At 51.3% G+C, this 23,334-nt stretch overlaps 1 long non-coding RNA gene across 1 annotated transcript in view; it reads left to right on the forward strand.

Moving 5' to 3' along the window:
• The window catches only part of LOC144731412 (uncharacterized), a 46,287-nt gene that overhangs the window by 18,697 nt on the left and 4,256 nt on the right, over positions 1 to 23,334 (forward strand). Inside the window, exon 2 of the long non-coding RNA XR_013587953.1 lies at positions 8,774 to 8,959. This is a non-coding gene — a long non-coding RNA (uncharacterized LOC144731412). The remainder of the gene's footprint in view (positions 1 to 8,773; positions 8,960 to 23,334) is intronic.

Consider the following 23,334-nt stretch of genomic DNA (forward strand, 5'->3'; position numbering starts at 1 on the left):
CCTCCCGCAGATTATTCCGCGTATTTAAAGAAAAACACACACACGCTAGTTCGTACGGCGTTACCAATTAGGCGCTAATTGCAGGACGCGGTGCACAGCGTTCTCTCTCTTCTGTTTGTGTCAACATCAATTAACATCTCACACGAGGTGGCAGGAATTGTTATGGGTTGGATGGAAAAGCCTTTCTACAAATCTCGTTTTTTTTTATTCATACAGCCTGTTTACACCATCGTCGTTATTATCGTTGTCATTATCATCATCATCAGCTTCAGTCATCGTCCTTATAGTTTACGTAACTTAGCGGTGGCTGGTGTCAACAGAAATCAAATCTACAAATATCCAGCAAAAATAAATGGTAACAGAATAACGGCGCCGGCCAGAAAAGCGTTACGTTTCAAACAACACGCAAATGCGAAAAGCAAACGGCCATTGCGCATTACGTAACAACAACAAAAACCATCAGCAGTTCCTGACGGCGGTGATTTATTGACAACAATGCATTTTTTCAATAAACGCCGATGCTTCTTCTATAAAATACACAAAGAAATGCTGCTGCGTCGTGTGCTTTTTACACATTTTCGCGTCTCGTTCGCAAACATAGCAGTAGCATGGTATGGGCCCTGGGTGCAATGAATAACATATTCGTTCTCGTGTCCACTTTCCCCTCCACCCCTTAGCCCTTAGTGGTGAGGCTGCAGCGACGGCGCTGACACCGAACCAAACACGCGGTCGTCTCTCCGATGGGCCTCCGTTTCTCGCGAGGGGGCTGCTCTGTTTCGATTTAAAGCTTTCGTGACTGCAGGGATTCATCTTCTTGGTTCTTTCGGTAAAGTCACGTAGAATGGAAATAATAAAATAATAAAAATAAAACATAATACAATAATTCTGGTGAGAATGATTTTATTATGTTCTGGTGATAATGATTTTATTATGTTTTATTTTTATTATTTAAAATAAAACATAATAAAATAATTCTGGTGATAATTATTTTATTATGTTTTATTTTTATTATTTTATTATTTCCATTCGACGTCATTTTACCGAAAGAACCAAGAAGATGAGGCTGTTCTGGTTTAGATATCGCCCTCGGGGTGCCGTGCGATAGTTTGTTTTTGTCGTCATCTCGCCGGCTGCCCGCAGCCCGGACCCCCACGAGGGCACTCACCGTCCTTGGGCTCGCCGCCTTCATCTCCCAACGGTAATTCGGGCCAAGAGACAGCGGTTACCCCCCCCCCCCCCGCGTATGCAGGGCTGTTAACTATTTATTTCATTAGCTCTTTATTGAGTCACGGTCGCTCAGCAGTGAAATACGTCTGGCACGCGCAGCCCGGCTGGAGGATTAAGCGGCCGCGTGCCGTCGCTGACGTGAAGCGTCACGCTCGGCGGCGCGCGGCGGGGCAGCCAGATCCACACGGGGGACGAGGGGGGGGGGTCTCTCTTTGCTTCCATCGTCCATGCCGCCTATCACCCCCCCCCCCTCCCCCCTCCACGTACCCCTTGAAACGTCAAAACAGACAACAATTTGTTGCTCAGCTGACCCAAAGCTCTCCCATGTCTGGGCACAAGAATCTTTTTTTTTTCGTCTTAAGACTGAAATCTTTTCCAAATTTCTAGAGGCGGAACGCGACGACTTCGATCACTCGGCCGAGCCACGAACCGCAGCTGTCCGCTTCCCCGAGACCGGGCGCGGGGCAGAGACGACGCGCGCCGCGGGCTTGGGGACGCGCTGCGAAGCGCCGCTTTGATGGGCGACGCGAAAGGGGCACTCGCCACTCTCGGCCAACAGCCGTGGCCGCGTCCGTCGGTCGTCAGTCAGGAGATGAGCAATCTGGGAAGCCTCTCGTCGTCTCCACTCGCGCTCCTCCACACGTCAAACCGCACCAACCTCCCCCCCCTACCGGCGTCCCTTCTCTCTCTCTCTCTGCCACATTCCCAGCAAAGCAAAAGGAGCGTTGCATTTCAATCAACCGTGGAAATTCGGCGCAAATGGCCAGCTGAGCCGCGTTCTCGTTTCAAGGGGAGCGTTGCCGTACACGCGACGGCTTTTCGTTGAGATTGTGGCGCTTTCGGTTCCACGAATAAGCGCCGTCGTAAATGAAAAAAAAATGTTCGTCCATGTCTTGTCCACTGCTGGATAAAAGTCCACCTCTGGACGTTGCCAATGTTCAATCTCCAGCGCCCGTGAAGGATAATGATCGAGCATGGAAAAGTGGAGAGTGCGGACAGACAGCACCTAATGCAAGGTTACCGCCGTTCAATAAACGCGTAAACGTAATTTAGACTCGCCGGGAAGAATCCGTGTTTAGCGGAGACGATGTGAATTCCTTTCATTGAGATGGTGATTGAGCCCAGGAATGCATTGCTAAGTGGATTGTGCTTTGTCCTCAAGAGAACAAATCTTCCCAAAATGCAATGTGCCAGCAGCAGTTAATCATTTGACTTTTCATATAAATGAATTTATTTCGGACTAATAGTTTGTGACTATTGAAGGGTTCGTCTTACACTGACCCAGCTAGTATTAGGTAGCTATTAATATGCAAATGTGAAAACAGTTAATCAAAACATCGTTTTTACATTGAATGCTCGTCAGGTACCATGGTGTAAAGTGCTGCCTCCACCCCTTATTATCTGCTATTCCCTTTGTATGTTCTAAGCAGAAGTTGCCACCGACTGATATGTCACCGACTATAAAAAATGTTCTCCTTTTAAGGCTTTCGGGTTACTGATTTGGAGTGTGTTGATTGGTTTGAGACGATGTAAATTGGTGTAACGTGACCGTGGTGGCTCAAAAACAATCCCAATGTTGACCACCTCCTTAAGGTGGACTTTGATCAGACATATATTGCTTTATGAACAACTCCTATCATCCTGGTTGGCAATTTCAACCATTCAATCAAAACGGTTGCTCTAAGTCAACTCGTGTTGCTCTAAGTCAACTCGTGTTGCTCTAAGTCAACTCGTGTTGCTCTAAGTCAGCTCGTGTTGCTCTAAGTCAGCTCGTGTTGCTCTAAGTCAGCTCGTGTTGCTCTAAGTCAGCTCGTGTTGCTCTAAGTCAACTCGTGTTGCTCTAAGTCAACTCGTGTTGCTCTAAGTCAGCTCGTGTTGCTCTAAGTCAGCTCGTGTTGCTCTAAGTCAGCTCGTGTTGCTCTAAGTCAACTCGTGTTGCTCTAAGTCAACTCGTGTTGCTCTAAGCCAGCTCGTGTTGCTCTAAGTCAGCTCGTGTTGCTCTAAGTCAGCTCGTGTTGCTCTAAGTCAACTCGTGTTGCTCTAAGTCAACTAGTGTTGCTCTAAGTGACCACGTGTTGCTCTAAGTCAGCTCGTGTTGCTCTAAGTCAACTCGTGTTGCTCTAAATCAGCTCGTGTTGCTCTAAGTCAACTCGTGTTGCTCTAATAAGTCAACTCGTGTTGCTCTAAGTCACCTCGTGTTGCTCTAAGTCAGCTCGTGTTGCTCTAAGTCAACTCGTGTTGCTCTAAGTCAACTCGTGTTGCTCTAAGCCAGCTCGTGTTGCTCTAAGCCAACTCGTGTTGCTCTAAGCCAGCTCGTGTTGCTCTAAGCCAGCTCGTGTTGCTCTAAGCCAGCTCGTGTTGCACTAAGTCAGCTCGTGTTGCTCTAAATCAGCTCGTGTTGCTCTAAGTCAACTCGTGTTGCACTAAGCCAACTCGTGTTGCTCTAAGCCAGCTCGTGTTGCTCTAAGCCAGCTCGTGTTGCTCTAAGCCAGCTCGTGTTGCTCTAAGCCAGCTCGTGTTGCTCTAAATCAGCTCGTGTTGCTCTAAGTCAGCTCTTGTTGCTCTAAGTCACCTCGTGTTGCTCTAAGCCAGCTCGTGTTGCACTAAGTCAGCTCGTGTTGCTCTAAGCCAGCTCGTGTTGCTCTAAGTCAGCTCGTGTTGCTCTAAGCCAGCTCGTGTTGCTCTAAGTCAGCTCGTGTTGCTCTAAGCCAGCTCGTGTTGCTCTAAGTCACCTCGTGTTGCTCTAAGTCAGCTCGTGTTGCTCTAAGTCAGCTCGTGTTGCTCTAAGCCAGCTCGTGTTGCTCTAAGTCAGCTCGTGTTGCTCTAAGCCAGCTCGTGTTGCTCTAAGCCAGCTCGTGTTGCACTAAGTCAGCTCGTGTTGCTCTAAGTCACCTCGTGTTGCTCTAAGCCAGCTCGTGTTGCTCTAAGTCAACTCGTGTTGCTCTAAGCCAGCTCGTGTTGCTCTAAGCCAGCTCGTGTTGCACTAAGTCAGCTCGTGTTGCTCTAAGCCAGCTCGTGTTGCTCTAAGCCAGCTCGTGTTGCTCTAAGCCAGCTCGTGTTGCACTAAGTCAGCTCGTGTTGCTCTAAGCCAGCTCGTGTTGCTCTAAGCCAGCTCGTGTTGCACTAAGTCAGCTCGTGTTGCTCTAAGCCAGCTCGTGTTGCACTAAGTCAGCTCGTGTTGCTCTAAGCCAGCTCGTGTTGCTCTAAGCCAGCTCGTGTTGCTCTAAGTCAGCTCGTGTTGCTCTAAGCCAGCTCGTGTTGCTCTAAGCCAGCTCGTGTTGCTCTAAGCCAGCTCGTGTTGCTCTAAGCCAGCTCGTGTTGCTCTAAGCCAGCTCGTGTTGCTCTAAGCCAGCTCGTGTTGCTCTAAGCCAGCTCGTGTTGCTCTAAGTCAGCTCGTGTTGCTCTAAGCCAGCTCGTGTTGCTCTAAGCCAGCTCGTGTTGCTCTAAGCCAGCTCGTGTTGCTCTAAGTCAGCTCGTGTTGCTCTAAGCCAGCTCGTGTTGCTCTAAGTCAGCTCGTGTTGCTCTAAGTCAGCTCGTGTTGCTCTAAGTCAGCTCGTGTTGCACTAAGTCAGCTCGTGTTGCTCTAAGCCAGCTCGTGTTGCTCTAAGCCAGCTCGTGTTGCACTAAGTCACCTCGTGTTGCTCTAAGCCAGCTCGTGTTGCTCTAAGCCAGCTCGTGTTGCTCTAAGCCAACTCGTGTTGCACTAAGTCAGCTCGTGTTGCTCTAAGCCAGCTCGTGTTGCTCTAAGCCAGCTCGTGTTGCTCTAAATCAGCTCGTGTTGCTCTAAGCCAGCTCGTGTTGCACTAAGTCAGCTCGTGTTGCTCTAAATCAGCTCGTGTTGCTCTAAGTCAGCTCATGTTGCTTTAAGCCAGCTCGTGTTGCTCCCCACGTCACTTGGGCGCAGCGCCGCATCACAAAACAAGCCACGGCAAGTTTTATTTCAGTTTCATACGAAATAAAAAAAATTAACAAAAGCGACTTCACAGATGGTGGCAACGCAATCAGGGGGAGGAGGAATCTGGCTCTAGAATCCGTCGCTGTATGGGCCGGTCGATTTCGCGGACGCTCTTGTGCCCGGTGGAGCTTTTGATTAAGGGAAATGTGGCCTCCAGTGACCTTGAGCAATCAAGGAGCTGGCGCCTGACGAGCCAAAGACCTCCCCGTGCACTCTCTAATCCCGACACGGGCCCCGGCCTTTTCTGCCCGTCTGATAGAATTCGTTGCGTCTCTCTCGGGATCTCGATTTTCGCCGCGCTTGTGCCGTCTCCATGACGGCGCACATCTTGTACGATCACCGTCGAATTAGATCTTCCCGTGGCAGACAGATGCAAGCCAAGGACAAAAAAAATGAGAAAAGGAAGAATTAAGCAAAAAAAAACAAGTACTGCGAAAAAACCCAACCCAACCACCGCAAACCACAAAGCACTCGCGCTAATTCTTTACGCTTTGCACGCGAACATCTCATCGCTTCTGCCGTGACAATCCTCTCCTGCTTTTACTTAACGTTTAATTAATCCCCTCCACATTCATTATTTTACATTTCAACCCATCCATTAATTCAGCCAATCGGCGCCGGCCGTACCATTTCCATGCCGACAACCGCTTTTTCTCGCCAGAGTGCATCGGCAACGTGGACAAAAAAGGCCCCGCCCACAACCCTATTTCACCTGTGCCTGTACACAAACTTACCGTTGCAGTCTCTCTCTCTCTCTCCCAGCCCTATAAGCGCTGGGAGTCTCTAAGCTCTAAGCCGCATTCATTGCATTCATTAAGGAAGCCCTTGGGAGATTGGCAAAGTTCAGCTTTCGCTCAGAGAGCCGCATTCAATATCTCTCCGCATAAAGCTAGCATATTCCTTCGCCGCCCGTTGATACCTCTCATTGTTGAAGCTGCGGTGTATACATAGCTCGCCAACAACAACAAAATATTTCACGCCGTGTCTCTGGCAGTCAACTTAAAGTGAAATTCAGTGGCACCAGCCCACACCGTTGGCGCTCCTCGCACACGCGCGCGCACCCACCGTGGCTTCTCGCAGAGTGCTCGGCAGCGCGGCAGGCGTTAGCGATTTGTGTGTAAAATCCATACGCGTATTTAATTTCGCAAATTAGCTCCGTGCCACGAGAGTCGTCCGTAATTCCGCGTGATTGGTGACAATGGTGACAGCACTGCCCAGGAGACAATCTGAACTTGTGAACCTCAACTCCTCAATCAATGAATGCGTTCGGCTAAAGACGACGTTTTGTATCTTTTTCTTCGAAGGGAGACGCCGCATCTTCGGGGCGGAAATTTCAGAGAAATCGGCACCCATGCCACCAAAACGCGGCCAACCGCCACCACCGCCGCTGCCGCGTGCACCGATCGCACGTGTGGCTTGAGTCGGGCGCTCCACGTGAAAACGGCAAGGGGTTTTTTTTCTTCCTCTGACAAATCTGCTCATTCATTATCCTCCAGGAGCCGCGCTGCCCGGCGAGGTGTTAATGTGGTAAAACTCTTGGCTTCTCAATAAAGCTGAGGCCGCGGAATAACTTTCCGTGGCCTCGTCACCTCCAAATTAACGGCGCATTATTGTGTATGGGCTCCTGCACGAATGTTGGAAGGTGATCACTCGCCGTTAAATTTAATTTAAAAAATGTTTAAATCTCTCCGTGATTGGAGCCGCTCTACTGCCGGGCACCAAGGTGAAGCGTGGGAGCGTGCGTGCTGTTACGCGAGCACTCGCGTTTCGTGCGGCCAAATTAAGCCGGCAGCGGTTTCAGACGCTCACCGGCTCACCCGTCAACCCTCAGCCTGAACGTCATATAAACATCGCTCCTCAACTCGACAGCCTGGAACCCCAGGAAAGGAAATTGCTTTAGCTCTGCGTTACAGTGTAGAATCTCCCTCATTATCTACGTTGCTAATCATTTTTAGAATTATTACAAAGGATGTTTTTGTTGTCAGCCGGAGGTTGAATTTTCCCGGTGATGGAACCACTTCAGCGACGGCGGCGGCGCTCGCCTTGCTGCCTTCCCTCCCGCCGCCCGAGTGGTTAGCATTTCCTGCACTGTTTCATTATTTCAAGTCTAAGCCGGCCAGAAGAGTGGCCCTGTATCTCATATCCTGAAATAACGCATTGATATTCAAAGCGACCGATAATAAGATTCATTCCTTGCACAATAACGTGCCAGATGCTATCGCTCGCATCTCAAGCTGGCATCAAACACTGATCCTTAATTTGTGGGATTGCAAGACGGCTGCAGGGAAGGTGTTCTTGAAAGGTATATATATAGTGGCTTTTTTGCTTCAATATACATTCAAATCCCGCACATCCAATGCATCAGCGATGCGACGACGCTCCTAATGCAAAATTTGCAAAAAGAAAAAAAATTGGTAAAGCCACATTGGTGTGGGAAGGGAAATATACCAAAAAAATACAAACCTCAACCCCGGCTGCTATTTTGCACGACTATTAGCGCAACATCTGATGGTACGTTTCTTTAAAAAAAACCCCTAGAGAGAGAGAAGAGGAGCACGGAGGGAGGTATTGTTATGAAAGATGAAGGTAGGGATAAGGGCACGCCTCCAGCCTCTGCCGCTCTCAGCAACTGAAGAGGAGTGAATGTGGAGTGCGCCAGAGGAGATGGATTGGGCGGCCTGGGCGACTGGGGCAGCCGGGGCAGGCGAGGGCCGGGCGCTGATGCGCGACATGGGGAGGGGGGCCGAGGCCACCGCCGCCACCACCGCTACCGCAGAGCGACGCGCGCACGCCACCCAAGCCCCGTCGTCGTCGTCGCCACGGCGACCGCCGATCCCCCGGTGCTCTCTCGCGGCTTAGCGGGAGACGAGGAGAGCGAGCGGACGGACGGATGGACGCGTGCCGTCCCCTCGCGTGTTCCGGCGCACCGCCCCTGCTATCAACGCCCCCCCGCCCGCCCTCCCCACTCGAGACTCGTGGCTTGTTCCTCTCGGGTGCCTGACTCTGTACACCCCCCTCGCCCGCACACACAACGCCCCCAAACCACTGCCCCCACCGCTACCCCCCACCACTACCCCCACCGCTCCCCCCCCCCCACAACGCCCCCTCCCACACCATCCCGTGCACCCCGCATGACTGACGGACCGCCTGCCCATTCGCTCAACGCCCCCCCCCCGCGCCCTCCCTGTGCAGACTGAACCCGCCCGCCCCCCCAGTGCCCTCGCCCAAAAACTCCCCCTCCCATCCGCACCGCTCCCACCGCAGCCCACGCTCATAACACTCAGAGCCAGGCGCGCGCGCGCTGTTCACGCGCGCACTCATAGCGCGAGCACACACACACTCTCACTCACACACTCATCTCGCACGCACCCACCGCACGTACACGCGCGCACTCATAGCGCGAGCGCACACACACTCTCACTCACACACTCATCTCGCACGCACCCACCGCACGTACACGCGCGCACAAGACTTCGTGCGCGCACACTGCTCGTCACACGCAGGCAACGCAGTCACGCGCAGCACTCGCACTCGCACGCACTCTGAGCAGCCGCGATGCTCCCATCCTCCCACCCCTCTCTGCCCGAGCAGCATCATCGGGAGAGATGGCAGCCGACAGACGCTCCCCCTCGCCGATCAATCGCCGTCGCCGTCGCCGCTCATCTGCGTTGCGCCGACCGCATTGGGAACACGCCACTGCGCTCGCTCGCTCCACCTGTGTGCAGGAGGGCGCAGCGGTTTCTGCCAGGACAGCCGGCGAATCCAGCAGCCGCCTGGGTGAGTGGCTGAGCTGCCCTTCCCTGCCCCGTGCTGCCCCGTGCTGCTCTCTCTCTCTCTCTCTGCGCGGTCTGCGGTGCGGTGCGGTGCACCCACATTTTCCCGGCTCCGAGCGCCAGGAACTCGGGTGCCTTTAGTTGGCGTGGTCAGACCCGACGGTTGCCACCTGTCCTGCTTGTCTCAAGCTCGTCTTGTTGTTCAGGCGGTCGCGTGTCCAGGGAAATCTGCTTCCCAGGATATAACACGCAAAAAAAAATCACAGTTCTTGTCAGTTGTGCATAATAATACACCACTCAAGACGAAGCATTTACATATTGGTCTCCCCTCTGCTGGTATCGTGAGATGTTCATCTTCCTGTGATGCAAACGTCCCGGTTTTTTTTTCGTACCTCAGGGGTGGCAACCCTATCAGAGGGGTCATCAGCAGCTTCCCACAGTTAATTTTACCCCGAGAGTAATTTTCTAAGAGGTGACACGGGCCGTGGCGTAGCGCTGGCGGATAACGATCTCCCTCGTGGAAACGACGACGTGGATGAGTCATCAACGTTCACTTCGCTTTGGTGACCGTCGTTCCGCGGACAATCGCCAGCTTGGCACCGATATTTAACGGCAGTGTTCCACGCAGATGAGAGAATTGGCGGGCGTGTTCACCACCACTAACGCCGTTCCGTTGACAATTCCATTTCCGTTTTTGTTTAATTGTCAATTTATTCTGGACACAAATTATTTTGTTGTAACGTTTTTTTTTACGTAAAGTACATTTCCTCATTGCCCCCCCCCGCCCCTCATTTCCTCACGTCGTACGGCTGATGTTGATGGAGAGCAACAGCTGTAATTTTACATCGAGGTGGTTGAGCCAGATGATTGCGTCGGGAGTAAAGGAGTGGTGATTCATCGCTGTAATGATGCCTCCTCCTTCGTATTTGTGAATCAGGCACCGAGTCGGTCAATGTTCCACGGTTCTGTGTGGGTGGTGACCATAGTCACAGAACGCTGTGGAGAGGTTTCCATTTTACGTTTGAGCATCAAGTATCCTCATCTGCTACCATGGTTATGGGCGGATGAGGTTAAAGGTTGATTTCCTCACTGTGCCATTACTAAGGAAGGCATAGGTACGATTCCGACCCTGACGCCTGTATATTTGGAGTTTGCATGTTCTCCCCGTGGCTCACGTGGATTTCTCTCCGGGTCTTCCGGTTTTACCCTCCACATTTAGAAGCAACATCACGGCTTTTGGAGTATTTGGCTGCTATACATTGCCACGCGACAAGCCACTTGTTTGAGCTATCATTTGTGGCCAGGTTTGCTTCTGAATAAAAGAGCTACGTAAAAATTACAAATACTCTCCACCTTTCTGCAAGTTAAATGTTTATTTTCAGCGGAAGGCATCACTCGTGGACGCCGTGTTCTTAGACGCGATTATATTTAGATGCTCATGCGTACACTGCAACTTGCAAAAGAAGCCCGGCAATTCACACTCAACCGTTCCCATATCAGCCGCTGTTGTAAAGTGCAAAAAAACAACAACACTAACAGCACCACCGCTGTAACCGTCCATGGACAATGCTGAGGAGCGACCCCCGTCTCTGACGCTGAACTCACTCACGGACGCACGCAGGCACGCGCGCGGCGTTCGCCCGTACGTTCACATCAATTTCCTTACAAAAGGCCGCTGCAAGATTTGGTTTTGTTTAACCCGGTTGAGAACACAAGGGACCGCGATGAAGAAGACTCGTTTGCGAAAGTCGACCTGTGGGTCAATAAAAATGAAAAACGCCAAACAAATTAAATGAGACGATGATATGCCGTACTCCTTAACGCTGGCTGTAGGGTGACTCATTGTTGATCCACTAATTGAAGCCGATCATTGGGGGTGGTTTGACCATACTTCACCATGCTGGTCACGCAAGGGTTGGGAGAGGTTGGACATCACTCAAAACTGATGTTGGCCGTGGCCGGGAGTCTCACTCGTGTCGCCAGGTTCGTAAGCGCAGCACGTGAGCACGTGGGCCTCGGCTCCACCCCGATAACGACGATGATGGTGATGACGATGATGGTGATGACGATGATGGACAATGATAAGGGTTATACGAGTGCAGGGAATTACCAGCCTTAATGCCACGTGTGTGCTCGTTATCACAGCGTGTCCAACCCATTGTTTTACTGGGCCAAGATGCGCGTGCAAGAATAGAATGTACAGGCCCTCTATCTATCAATCAATCCACTGAACGCCTCCCGAAGCCGTTTTGGCCATGGGGGTTGTTTGATGACAGCTCACCACCCCGGTGAGTGCAGCTTGGTGAAGGAGGGAGCCAGGACTGGCTCGCACATCGCTCGCCATTGACGTCGGCCGTGTCTGGAAATCGCCGGGTTCAGAGCAACTTCACCGTCGTTCCACCCGAGAAAGGAGTCGTCAAATTTCATCACGAACACGTTTGGTATGCGGGGATTCTGGGAGCGCAAGGCTGTGGAAAAGAGCTTTACAGCTCACCGGATTCCTCGAGTACAAATAATTATTCTGATTGTGAAGGCGCTATGTTTCACAGACAGGCTCCGGCAGCTGTTTCGCAGGAGGCGGACAACTGCGATGCGTTTCTCATTTGACAAATCCGCGGAGAGATTTCACATTTGGCCAAATTGTACCATTACGCTGGCACAGGCGTGGCCAACCCTGAATTCAATGCCGTCAAAGAATCTTTAAGATCCACTGTACAGCAGACGGCACTCGTGTAAGGTGAATACACCGTAGTGTTAGTAACCAGGGCGGCTGACCCATTTGAACCGCGAATCTCTCGACCACGTCACCATCATCAACCATGGTCAGGAGTTGGCAACCTGCAGCCCCGGAGCCGCATGCAGCTCTTTAAGGACTGCTGCTTCGTGGCCGCTATTTATGAAGGATCGCCGTCTCTAATTCACGTGCACTGCGAATTTGAAAATATTGGCTCCTCTTGTTGTTTTGCTTGACGACCCCTGGCCATGGTCAATCCCCTGCTGGATGAAGCCCTCCAAACAGCCGTCATCCAGCGCAATCTGCCGCGATCCTCACCGTGAAAAACTCCACGGGGCACCCGCACACACCGGTTGAAATTCATCGCTCCATCTCCCCGGGCAAACGCGTCCTCTCAGACGCCCTCCGAGGAAAGGAAACAGTCAAATTGTAAATTCCTCTTTTTTTTCCCCCCTCTCTTCTTTTCTCGTTGACCTCACGCGCGGATAAACACGCGGCAGCGCGGGTCGCCCTGCACGAGGCCGTCCTCACCACGCGTCCACTCCAACCTCCATTTATTTATTTTCCCCTCATCAGGTGAGACAACCCAGGGCCCCATTCCCCAATCCCCCACCAACACCCATCATCAGCAACAAGGACTAAGAAGCCGGTTGCCATGGCAAACCCTTGTACCCCCCCCCTCTCTCATCTCCCCTCTGTTCCCCAGCCTCTCCACACGATCCTCAGCCTCCTCCGCCTCCTCTACGCCCCTCCTACCCCCTGCGGGGTCCCCTCCAGCTCCAAGACGGGCGTTCCACGGCCCCCCGTTTCCACCCCTCCCCCCCACCCACCTCGGCCCCCGCCCCCCCCTGCCCCGCCATCAGAAGCCTCGGCCCTCTCACCACGGGGAGGGGGAGATAAGCGGCCAGCAGCTGATTAGCGGGATAACGGAGTGGAGGCGGCGACGGGGGGAAGGGGGCCCCCCGATAATTACTTTGAGCCTCTGAGGGTCGTGCGGTGGCGTTGTGGGATCGCAGCGTTGACCCTCGATAAGGAGAGGGATTCTCTGGAAAGCGCAACCCAATAGCGGAGAACACAAAAAAAATCTGCAAATTCAGATAAACAAGCGGGTATTAGAACATCCGTTTGGGATGTTTGACAGAGCCAATTTTCACTTGTTTTTTTTTGGCTTCGGAGCACTAACCGCACGTAATCATTGTTGTGGTTGAGAAGAAGCAGGAATATATTTTGCGCCAATTAAAAAATAAAGTAAACTTAATCAGTACAATAACGAGTTATTTCACAAGCGTTAAAATTTTTTTGTTTAAATATATCCGTTACTTTGCGGTTGCAGAAATTTGGTGCAATTATTTTTTTTATCTTTTGCCGCACTGTGCAACAAAAAAATCAACTCGGTAATATCCCAGAGTGTCACCTTGATACAAGCTATAATTTGGTTGCACGGCAGCAACATTTTCGACGCAAAGAGAACGCGTAACAACAATGTTATTTTAAGCAACGGTTTGTGAAAACAATAATTATTCAGATTTGCGATGAATTAACGGCAATCACGACCGGCAACGCCCGGGCGGTGAATTCCCCCCCTACCCCCCCGGCACGTCGAGACCGCCGCAGACATTCGTTCCGAGCAAACGTCCATCACGGAGACTCGCCATCATCATCATCATTATCTACGTGACTTTACCCAAAGACCCAAAGAGCATTAAATATATCGTCGTGTTGATTCAAAGGTCACGTGTGCCCATTGCCCGTCGACCGAGACAGGCACCGTGGTGTGGCCGGCTCGTGCTTATTGGCTCAGGCTGCATTCAAATTTCCGTGAGGCTCGGCACGGGCACGCGCGCCGTGCCACGGACTCATCTTCCACCGCTTCGCCGGGCTCCGCTCCCCTTTGGCCGCATCCGCCCTGCCTCCTGGGCGGCTCCCGGCGCCGCAAGTCTTCCTTGGCAAATTTAAAGTCAAGCGCTATATTGCTCGAGGCCCCACCACATCGGTCACGCTCTCGCGCCGGTGATAATCAAAAGTGACATTTCTGAATTGAAAATAATTTTTTGTAACCGCGGAGTATGACGAGAGCCAAGGCGGGCGGGCGGGCGGGCGGGCGGATGGGCGGGTGACCGGAGAGCCGGCCTGCCGGCAGCGCCGTCTCGCGGGCCGGAGATCGCGACACCAGCGACCAAACGACGAGGTGGTGCCTCCTCCCCCCGCTCCCCCCACACCGGCCAGGACCCACGGCCATCTCAGCTCCCAGAGCAAGCTCGGAAGCAGTCGAAGCAGTGTTTGTCATGTCCCATACGTCGAGGTCTAGACCTCCCCACATCGCCTGCAACTTTGTTCATCCCAATGATTGACTTTAAATGGGAAAAAAATAAATTGGCATTTAAATCGAGATTGATTGAAGGACCTGATTTCACCAGGTTAGAAACCATTGATGCTCTCACGTCTCTTTTGCAATGAGGTGGCCGGGCTGCTGAAAGGTCAGAGCGCTGACCTGTCACCGCTGAGATCCTGGTTCGGAATCCAGGCAGCAGCCCACATGTGACGAATATTACTCAGAGTGGCACAGAGGATGGTCAAGTGAAGTGCTGCCCCCACTGTGTGGAGCACAGCTGAAGGGATTGCAGAGCTTGCTCGCTGATATCCACTTCCGTCGGCTGTTATCTAACACTGCTCTGAGAGGAGATCCAAATGAATCGTTTTTATCACGCTTGCTGAGCGCAGAACCAAAATTCCGATGATGCCAAGCCGTCAGCAACAAACAGCACGAATGAAGTTGTAACATGAGAGTTAATACATCCCTTGAGTTGAATAAGGTTATTCGAGATTTTGAAAAGAGACTATAGGGAGGAATTACAAAGTGGTGAAGCGTGAGAGAAGACGCAAGAGGAGTGTTGTGTGGCCGCTTGAGTCACGTAGAAGGGAAATAATAAAAATAACTATGATAAAATATAATACAATTTTCACGACGTTTCGGCCACAACACAAGCAGCCGTCCTCAGACAGCGTCCTAATGACGCTGTCTTTCCGACAGCTCTGGTCTTCACCTGAAGACGGCTGCTTGTGTTGTGGCCGAAACGTCGTGAGAATTTTATTATGTTTTATTTGTATCATTGTATTACTTCCCTGCTACGTGACTTTAGCGAAAGATCCACGAATATGAGAACAAACAGTCAGTGTGAACTGAGTCTTCATCACGGATGGAGGAATGGATACTTCCTCTCATGCCACGACGCCGATAGAGCGGTTGGGATTTTAATAAATGAATAAAGACCTGCCTGTGCCATGGCTTAGTCACAGCCTACAGGCGGGGGGGGGGGGGGGTGCTCAGTCTCCTTCTGTCGATTTGTTCTCGATCTGGCTTTTCCCCACGTTCACCTTTGCCCGTTCCGAGATGTCTGCAAGCTGCAGGGTGGGTCCCGTTCACCGCTTAATCTCGGAATGCGCAAGCGGTTCAGCGTGGATTTTATTTCGAGAAGCGTAGCGCCGTTGTTTTTATAGACATTGTACTCACCGTATAGAAACCGGGGCGACACGACCGCATTCTGTGATAGCCGGCGCCAAATTGTGCCACACGCCCTCCCGCATGGCCTTGTGGGAGCCTCGGTACCGATACAGTTTTTTTTAATTCTTTCTTCTGGTTTAATTCCGATGACGTATGTGTACATCATCAGAACGGAATCAGAATAGAAAACTGACGTACACGTACGTCATCGGAATGCAAAAGGGTTACGTAATGTCACACCTTTCCGATAACATCCTCTATCTTTCCCTATCATCTTCCCACCTCCGATTAGCTCGGTTGGTTACGTATGGTGTGAAAGAAGCTCAACGCAGAAACACACATACGTTGTTCGTTTTCTCCTCAATTTTCCCCATTATTTCCCCTCTACTGGGTCACATCCGGAGAATGCTCCGATCTTGTGCCACGTGCATCAGTCTGTTTACTTGACCACAGGCTGCCCGGCCCCCCAACGCACAACATCTCGCCACTGTGGCGAGATGTTGTGCATTGGGGGGCTCCCTTGCCTGGTATACAGGAGGTTGTGAGTTCCATCCCGACCCTGACGCCTGTAAATTTGACGTTTGCATGTTCTCCCCGTGGCCGTGAGGATTTTTCTCCGGGTCCTCCGGTTTTCCCCCCCTCCCTACATTTGGAATAAACGTCAGGTTTACAGTATTTGGCTTTTATAAATTCCCACAGGATGATGACAAGCCACTTGGTTAAGCTATCATTTATGATGGCCAGGTCGCTTCTGAAAAAGAGCTGTGTAGCTCAGTGGATCTTACTCCTGGTGAAATAAATAAAAATAATTGTTTCAAATTGTGTTTGTTTCACAGCTCCCACCCAGGGGCTCAGGGCTGTCGTTGCCCAGCAATTCCGTCACGAGGTTCCAGGCACCGCCGACAGCGGGTCCCGACGATCGCCCCCGTATTGATCTCGACCACCCCCCTAACCATTTTGTACCCCTTCGACAATAATAAAAAAGAATAACACCTGACGAGGCACAAGACACCGTGAAAAAATTAATACGACGAAAGTGCTCGTGGCCTGCGATTTCATGCCACGGGAAATGGGGGGCTGGGAATGGCAACGGCTCGAGCAGAGTGCTCTCTTTGCGAAACCTTTACACGTTTCAGCAACAAAAGAAGTAGGCAGCCTGTTCTGTACGGGGAATCTCTGCCTTTGTATTTACGGGACCCTTTTTGCCAGTATTAAGATAAGAAAAGGCTTTTACCGAAAACGGCCACTGCATCGTACGCTTTCAGATGCACTTCTGTGGCCGTCTGGAACGCTCTTCCTTCCAACATTAGAAAGCCACTGGAGCTATGCACATTGAAATCTAAATTTAAAACGAATTTCTTTGGAAATTACTTTTGTGTTTAGTTTGTTGTCCTTTCCCCGCACCTCCGATTAGCACGGTTGGCTATGTATGGTGCGAAAGAAATTCAACATACATCTCCCCACGTTCCTTCACGATTTTTTTTACACTTCCCATCAATGACACGGCCTCCTAGGAGTGCAAACTTCCAGCAGCGCGAGTTAAATCCAAGCAAACTTCGCACCGCTGTGCGGAGGAGGCAGATTGCCCACTTACTTATTTTGTTTCTCGTATTCTCCACAACGGTGCTTTAATAATTGTGTTTTACATCGTTTTGTGTCAAACTAGGACACCCACATCTCACAGAGAGGGTCCACTGCCTTTTAAACATCTGGCAGTTCACCAGACGAGGTTCAAGCGAGCACGACGATAAGACAGTGAAGGCCCAAACCGGTCCAGTGTTGCTTGTGTTACTGCTCAAGTGATGCATTCCCAAAAGGCCGTATGGCTGACGAGATGTGTAATATATATATATTTGGCAAGAAAGATATTGTTAAGAAGGGGTAATTTTCTGCTTTTTAAATTTTTACAATCAATTCTCCACAACGACGCAAATAACAGTGTAACACATTTTTTTTGTGTTCCCAGGTAGTAAGTGTTGCTTCGTAATTGCTTATGCCTCAAAAGTACAGAACATTTATTCCCCACAAACTTTGCTTTTGTGACCACGACAGTGATATTTTAAAATGTACCTATTTTCAATGAGAAAACTAGCGAATCTGTGTCTTTTTGTTCACATGAAGTCAGAAAAAAAAACATATGAATCAAAATGAACATGTATTTATACTAAAGTAATACAAAAATGACTACAAAAGATTTAGACACCAAGGCGCACTACCACAGGCGGGACTGGCCACAGCGGACCGTGTTCTCTGTGGGGAGGAACCATCTCGAAAAACTACTCACTTCGAAATCTTTTGTAGTAATTTTTCATTGAAAATAGGTAGATTTCGAAATACTGTATCACTGTCCTGGTCACAAAAGCAAAGTTTGTGGGGAATAATAGCTATTTTCTATACTTTTTATGCATAAGCAATTACGAAATAACACTTACTAGTTACTACCCAAGAACAAAAATTGTGATACATGGTGTTATTATATTGTGTTAATGTTTTATACTGGTAGGAACCTCCTGGCTACACCAGCCCACAGGGGATTATTGTGTCCGTCGTGCAGGGAGGGGCTGGGTGGGGAGGGAGGGGCTGGGTGGGGAGGGTGGGGAGGGGCTGGGTGGGGAGGGTGGGGCTGGGTGGGGAGGGGAGGGTGGGGAGGGGCTGGGTGGGGAGGGTGAAGAGGGAGGGGCTGGGTGGGGCTGGGTGGGGGGTGGGAGGGGTGGGGCTGGGTGGGGAGGGGCTGGTCACCCCGTGGTGCCCTTATAAAACTCAACGTTTAACCTACTCACGCCGGCTTGTGCCCGCCCTCACAGTCGGGCATATTTGCGGAATACACCACGCCGCAGTTGACCCTGGCCATGGACCGAGCAACCCAACGTTCCTACCAGCTCCCTCCGCAGCAGGACAATGTGTTAAGGTGACAATAATGCTTCACAAGGGACAGGAAAACTCTTAAAAAAGCTATTTAAAAATACGTGTTGTACGTATGTTGCCAACCACATGTAGCCATCCGTCCTAAAGTGTCGCTCATTTAAAAATGAGCAACACAATGCTCTGGGGTGGGGGGTGTAGTAGTGGTTAGCGCACTGCGCTGTAAACCTGGCAGCATCCTGAGATTCATTCCCCGCGGCACGGCCAGTTTTAAAGGCGCGTGACATCTGAACTGATCCTGGCCAACCCGCACTGAGCTGCGTGGTGAAGTACGGTCGAACAAGCACCATGACCAAACATTGCATGCGGTGTCCTTCATCCAGCAGAGGATTGACAACAAGACATTATTATTATTATCATCATGCTGAAAAAAGTCACGAGTTGAAAGCATTTTCACAATGCGTAGCCGTAACTCTACGGCTGTGTCGTGAATACACACTGTGTCTGTGCCACAGGTTTATCACGCACACATTTTCACACGCAGTCACGACGCACAACAACAACAACCGCCATTCGTCACTAAGTGGCAGCGACGTCACCACGGCGCTTGTGCCACGCTATGTGCACGTTGAGGCCACGTGAAGTGTCGAACGCCCGCTGGCACGAGGTCACGGGACAGACCCAGGTTTAGGTATGTAGTGGCTGACCCAGCTAACGCAGCCTTGCCTGCCGGAGGAGCTCACCGATAGGACTTTGTGAAGATCTTTCAAGGATTTGTGAGCTCCTCACACAATCCAGCCTGGTTAAACCCAGAATGGATCGTAGGCAGGCCAGCCTAAATGTTTCTAACTGGCAAAGATGTTCCATTAGGGGGGATCAACGTTTTGCAAGCGTAGAGAAGGGAGGGAATGACTGTGGCCGAGAAGACCTGAAGCTTCGTGTGGAGCGACAGACCAGGTAGCTTCCACACAGTGTTACGCAACCGATGAAAAGATAATGCCGCTCGACTGATTCGGAGTGAAACCTCTGCTGTCACACCGGAGCCGGTCATGAGCACATTGCCCAGGTATGGGAAACTCTCCACTGTGCTTAATTTTGGTGGAGCTGATGGTAAGGCCCCACCTCTTAGTGGCAAGCTCCAGGTTAATCAGCAGCGCCTCCAACTCCTCCTCTGAGTGAGCAGCAATTACCAGATCATCAGCATACATAACATGTTGAGCAATAGGGAGCCATCCCTTGACCGCGCCCGGGCATCGATCAGCCTCCCATTGTATCTGTACCAGATGGAAATCCCTCCGGTACAGCTATTGAAGGCTTCACGAACTACGCGGTCGAAATAGTTTTATAAATAATGTGGGAGCCAGAGGACATTCCTGTCACACCCCATGGTGTACAGGGAATGGCTCCGACTCCCGGCCACGTAATTTTACCCGGGCCCGCTCACCATCATGAAGGTCCTTAATGATCATGAGTAGCTGGTCAGGGACTCCGAAAGCACGAAGAACAACCCAGAGCCCAGGCCTACTGATGGTATCATAGGCCTTGACCAGGTCAATAAAGCAGAGATGTAGGTCTTGTTGGAATTCCCTACACCTCTCCTGTAGCAGACGGACTGAAAATATGGCATCTGTGCAGGGCCGCCCTTTCCTGAAACCGCATTGGGGCTCCGCAAGCCTTTCCTCAGCGTACCTAGCAAGGCGATATTGAGTAATCCTTGTCAGGACCTTTCCCGGCACACTGAGAAGTGAGATGCCCTTGTAGTTGTTACAGTCTGTGTGGTCCTCCTTCTTAAAGAGGGGAACCACCAAGGCATCCTTCCAATCCTGCTGAAGCCGTCCAGTGGTCCAGACTGTTGTTATGATGTCATGTAGGGCAGTCTGTGCACAAACGCCACCCTCCCTCAGCATTTCGCTTGGGAGATCATCTCTGCCCGGTGCCTTTCCTGGTCTCAGACTCCGGATCACCTTCAGTACTTCCTCAACAGATGGCACCTCAGCCAGCCACTCACAGGGGGTGACTTCTTCCAATATTTGAGGTACCGCAGCCTCAGCAGGGTCATCCCCACTTTGTCCCGCGATATTTTCCAGGCTGAGGGATTTCCCCTCCCACAGGACTTCACAGAAATGCTCAGCAAATCTGCAAACCTGTTCGTGGGGGTCGGAGATTGGATCACAGGTTGACACACCCAGTCACGGTGCAAGTACCCACATCGTGGCACGCTCCAGCGCCTCTGGTCGTTATCCTCCACACTTTTTTTTGGACAATAAGGAACGAAGCGGCACGCTTGCCAGCGGAAGTCTCGCTGGCAAGCAGCGCGAGCTGTCGCTCTGGCAGCCCAATGGCGCTCATCCACGCGGTGTTCCCCGACGCGAGAGACTCGTTTCGCGTCCGTACCACGGTGACGTCTCGCCGGCCAGTCCCCGCGAGTATCTACGAATGTACAGTATGTTGAACTTCTTTCGCACCGTACTAATCTGAGGTGCGGGGGAAGGACAACAAACTAAATACGAAAAGCAGTTGTAAAGAAATGCGTTTTCTCACTAGATTCATAAGTGCATAGCTCCAGTGGCTTCCTAATATCAGAAGAGCGTTCCAGGCGGCCGCAAAAGCGCATCTGAAAGCTCGCGATGCGGTGGCCGTCTTTGTTCGATGGCTTGCGAAAAACTGGCTGCTGCGAGGATGGTTTATGCTCCTTGTCGAGATCAGCGGGGTGTTGTCCGGCGAACACGTTGGCCGGGGAGGCCGGGGACGACGGTCATGTTTGGGGCGCAGGCGACTCGAGATGAGGGCTGGCAGCTTTGTGGCGAGCCAACATGGAAGTGCGGAAGGGAACGCGACGCGTGACCGTTGTGGATTGTGATTATTTGGCACGGGCGTGTAGGATGAAGGAGAGCCGGTTACCGAGACAGGCATTGGAATTGTCTCCACGGGTCCGGCGACCGAGGGGAAAATCAAAAAGCAGATGGTGGGAGTCGTGGCAGATCTTGCAGCTCCGCATGTCGACTGTGCACCAGCTGCGGGGAGGAGGGTAGAAATTTTTGCCGAGGTGCTGTGGCATCAACGGCTTTAACTGCGATAGCTTGATCTTGAGGACGAAGATAGCATGGGGAGCACGAGGCAGACGGTAATTACAACGATAAACAGGCGGCGGCCATCCACAGTATTTTTTTAGTTGAGATTTATCCAGCAATTCTCCAAAACGTTCAATAAATTCACATTTTATCATGATGTTTCTGAATGACCAAACGCTCCGCAATGCACCCGATCTCATCAGATCTTAGAAGCTAAGCAGGAGTTGCGCCTGGGTAGTGGGTGACCACCACCATGAAAGAGGCAGGCACAGGCGGCGTTGTGGGCAGTACAGTGCAGTGCAGAACATCCATCATTGCCCACCCCCGCCACCACCTTCAAAAACCTGCACTGTCCAGCGTTGTGAAGTATGGTAACAAAAATATATTTCTCATGGCTCGTAAGCGGGTTTGGCAGACCCTCACCCAGGAGCGTACTGCTAACAAGACGCTGTACTCACGTGTGAATTGCATGCGAGTACCTCCGATTAGCAAGGTTGGCTAAGCACGGTGCCGATAGAAGTTCAACATACATATAATGCCACCAACGAATGATAATTTGAAATCGAGTTTCTGGAGCAAGATTGTCTGTGCCAACGGAGAGCTTGAGAGCCAAGGAGAGAGCGAGGCAGGGAGAGAGAGGGAGACGCTTTTGAACCTCCTGGGCAAAGTCGGTGACCTTTGCTTCAGCGCAGGTTTAATGCACCAGCAGATTTAATCAAATCCCACTTTTAAAGAGATTTATTAAAGAGATTTATTTATGCGGGAGAGTCTGCTGACCTTACGGGAGACGGTGCCGCAAAAGGCGCCGTTCAGATGTTCCATTCCGTACCTCGCGTGGTCATTCTGAAACATGCTTAATTTATTTATTTCCCTGGATCTTCGCTTTATTCCTTCGACTCTACTTCCCTGCCGCCTCTCTCCGCCTCCGCACCACAGTTCCTCCTCCGAACGCTGTTAACAATCACGCCGCTCCTCAATCATCCAACATTTTAAGGGCCCCGGAGTACGCAATAATGCGGCCATAAAAGCCTCAAACACCACCGAAGGCAGGGCCCATCAGAGCCTGCGATACAAAAGATAATAGTGGCTTCAGACAAGAGATTCTTTTTGAGTTGTTTTTTCTCTCCCCTCTCTCTGCTTTTTCCTTGTTAAGGCTCCGGCGCACTGCCGAGACGCCGCTCTCATGCCTTCTTTGTTACATTTCAAATTGGACGCGCACGCGCGCATGCACGCGCACGCTCTAAACGGAAGCGCTGCTGAGATCAAATCGCGGCCGTCATGTTCGGCACAGGATCCCCGTGGCTCGCGCTCACTGCCGGCGTCGCGTTCCCCCGGCTGGCACGCAGAGAGCCGTTCCCGCTGAATCGCCCCCCCACCCCCCCCATCGCGAGCAGTACGACGAGCCCCTGCAGGGGTCGCCGTTAACTGGCGACGCACCAACGTACCACGCAAGGCCCCCCGCGATAACCGCATCGTCCATCCCAGCGCTGCAGAGGCGAGGGTTGGTGGGTGACCGCATAAATGACAAAATACACTATGAGACCTCCTTTACCAGTGGCAAAATATAGTAGTAGGCTTTTACCCTTTAAACTGGTACAAAAACTGACACCTTTATACAAGGCATCATGTTTGCAATAACCACAACACAAGTAGTCAAAATGCAAACAAAAAGAAACAACTCTGATAATGATAATAATATGCACTGTCCTTGAATTTGATTGGTCCACACCCGAGACGGCTTTCCTTAGAGCCTAGTCTCCATTGGTGTTGGACCAGATGACACCAAAAGGCGTACAACTCAAAAACAGCGCACTATCAAAGTATTGAGAGCTCGGGGTAAGCATTTACACTATGAGACATCTCCTTTACCAGTGGCAAAATATAGTAGTCGTGGTAGTAATGTTGCGACACTTCTTTTCCGTGGGGATCACGGCGCCCACGGCGTGACTCGGCGGCAGCATGCGGTCCACCAAAGTGCGGACTTCAATCGTCTGTTACTTCTGTGCGGGATAGGAGCGCTGCCTCATGGCATGCGTGGGTTTTTCTCCAGGCGCTCCCGTTTCCTCGCACATGTATAAGCACTCAGTAATTGGCTGAAAACATCGTTAAAGAGAACTGCAGAGAAATTGTTGGCTGCCGGCTCACTACCTGGCAGCCTTGCAGCTTGTCTGTGATTCCTCAGCGATTGTGAGATGAAGCTAATTATGTAT

Source organism: Lampetra planeri, chromosome 39, assembly GCF_965212315.1.
Source record: "Lampetra planeri chromosome 39, kcLamPlan1.2.h2, whole genome shotgun sequence".
Classification (NCBI taxonomy): domain Eukaryota; kingdom Metazoa; phylum Chordata; class Hyperoartia; order Petromyzontiformes; family Petromyzontidae; genus Lampetra; species Lampetra planeri.